Raw genomic sequence first — 2,515 nt, 5'->3', positions numbered from 1 at the left:
CAGTAGTGCTAAAGAACCCACCTGCCAATGCAGGAAACACAAGAGATGTGATACAATCCCTGGGTCAGGAAGATCCCCTGGAGGAGGAAATGGCAACCCACTCCAGTATGCTTGCCCCCGATTTCCATGGACAGAGGAGCCTGGTGGACTACAGTCAAAAGGGTTGCAAAGAGTCAGACACAACTGAGTGACTAAGCACATGAATACTGGCGTGGGTTGCCATTTCCTTCTCCAGGTAATCTTCCTGACTCGGGAATCGAACCCATGTCTCCTGTATTGGCAGGTGGATTCTTTACCATTGAGCCGCCCAGGGAAGCCCAAATAATACTGTACATATTATTTATTGTATAGAATAACAATTCTTATTATTCTTATATTAGAGATGAGGAAATTGTGGCACCATGTTAAGAAACTTGCCCCAAATCTCTTGGCTGAAAATGGTGGAGGGGGATGTTGAGCCCAGGCCATTTGGCTCCAGAGTCCCAGTGCTGAAGCCCTACACATGCGGCTCGGGCCAGCATTTCCTGTGCTTGAGCCTCCAGCTTCATCCCCTTTCTGCTGTGTGGTCTCCAACTCTACCCTACACGCAGGCTCCAGGGCGTTGAGGGCCGGGGGTACCAGGTCCCCATCTCACAAATATGGAAACCAAATCTGGGCTGGTGCATTGCCTGGACCTGATAAACTGACTCCCCCAGTGCAGCCCTCGCGTCACCAGCTCCTAACCCGCTGTGGGATGTGAGGCGGGTGCCCTGCTCTCTCTGGGCCTCAGTTTCTGTCCTGCCCCCAGAAGGCAGGCAGGAACGGCTGTCCTGAAGTTTGCAGGTGGGGCGTCCTGGGAACAGGTGGGGCAGGCCTGGCAGCAGACACCGAGGGGGCAGGCGGGTGAAGGTGAGACCGGGCCAGGGCTGAAGTCGAGGTTCGGAGCCGGTTTTCCCAGGCTGTGTCTGAGTAATCCTGTGTCTATATTTATCTCTTCCTTTCTTGGGTGAGCAAACAGAGCCTGATGCCAGCCTGGCCTGCCACCCCCCAGGTCGGCACGTTTCTCTCACCTGCCGGGTGGCCCTGGGGAGTACCGCAGTCTTGGCTTTGAGCTCGACTTGGCCCACGTAGGACACACAAGGATGTTGGAACCCAGTGAACTTCCGTGACAAATCTAATTGACAGTGGTGGCCTGGGACACTCTGCAGGGGCCGCTGCATGCGTGGGCAACCTGACCAGGGCCTGGGCAATGGCCGTGCACTGGGGGCCTGGCCCTACCCAATTCAGGAACAAAGGGCACCCTTGGACTTCCCTGATAGTCCAGCGGTTGGCAATCTGCCTGCCAGTGCAGGGGGCACGGGTTCAATCCCTGGTCCAGGAAGATTCTATATGCTGCAGGGCAACTGGGCCCGTGCACCACAGCTACTGAGACTCGTGTGCTCTAGAGCCTGTGCTCCGCAAGAGAAGCCGCCGCTGTTAGAAGCCCATGCACCACAACCAAGAATAGCCCCAGTCGTCACAACCAGAGGAATCCTGTGCACAGCAACGGAGACCCAACACAGCCAAAAACAAAGAAAGAATAAAAAGATACATATTTTAAAGAAAGGGTCCTCTTATCTCAGACAATGACTTTCTCGCCTCCATTCACACTTCAGTGTAAATGGCAGCCCCTGGTCCCTCCAGGATCGGAAATTTCTAGAGATCGAGTCAGACCACTCTGGAGCTGAATCCTGACACTCCAGTTTCAGACAAATAACTTCTCTGTGACTTGATTTCCTTGCTTGCCAAACAAGGCCAATAGTTTCCACTCCTCGGGGGTCCTGTGAATTCATAACACTCAGGTGTTATGCACTGACAGATGGGATGGGCTCCACTGGGCAGGGGTCACCGGTCCCCACCTGCTTCCACAGCCAAGGCCCAGATCCATGGCAGTGACAGTGGACCCCCAAAGACCACAGGGGGGGCTGTATGTGCCTGATGCTCACAACGTGCACTTAGAAATGGATGCCCCAATTCTGAGAGGTGCATGCAGCCTCAGACCCTGGATGGGTTAGAGTAGTTGGGACTTGGACCCTGAGAAGACCTCAGAAGGGACCAGATACTCACTGTGCTGAGCCCCGTCTCCACGGTGAATGGGGAAGGATAAGCAGTCAGTCAGGCCAAAGGGGTGATGGGAACAGAAGAGCATCTTACAGAGAGATACAGCTCAGCCTGGACCAGACCTGAGCTCATCCCTGACCCCAGCCAGGATCTCCAATGCCCGGCTAGGTCTTTGCCCCGATTCTGGCCTCTGCCCTGGCAGTGCCACCTTCCTGACCTTGGGGAACCCTGGGCCCGGTGCACGTGCGCTGCAGCCCTGCCTGCTTCCAGGTTGGATTAGGCAGAGTCCGAGGACGTGCCGGGCTGGCAGGCTCCCGGGCGGGGCGGCTGCCGACGCTGGGGCTGTCCTGTGGTGGCTCAAGATAGGGCTGCAGCAAAGCCTTGTATGGCTCTGGCAGAGTAGCTCAGCGGCAGCACCGATTGGCTGGGGTGGGAC

Source organism: Bison bison, unplaced genomic scaffold (genome assembly GCF_000754665.1).
Source record: "Bison bison bison isolate TAMUID 2011002044 unplaced genomic scaffold, Bison_UMD1.0 scf7180017864484, whole genome shotgun sequence".
Taxonomy (NCBI): Eukaryota; Metazoa; Chordata; class Mammalia; order Artiodactyla; family Bovidae; genus Bison; species Bison bison.
This window is presented reverse-complemented; position numbering follows the sequence as displayed.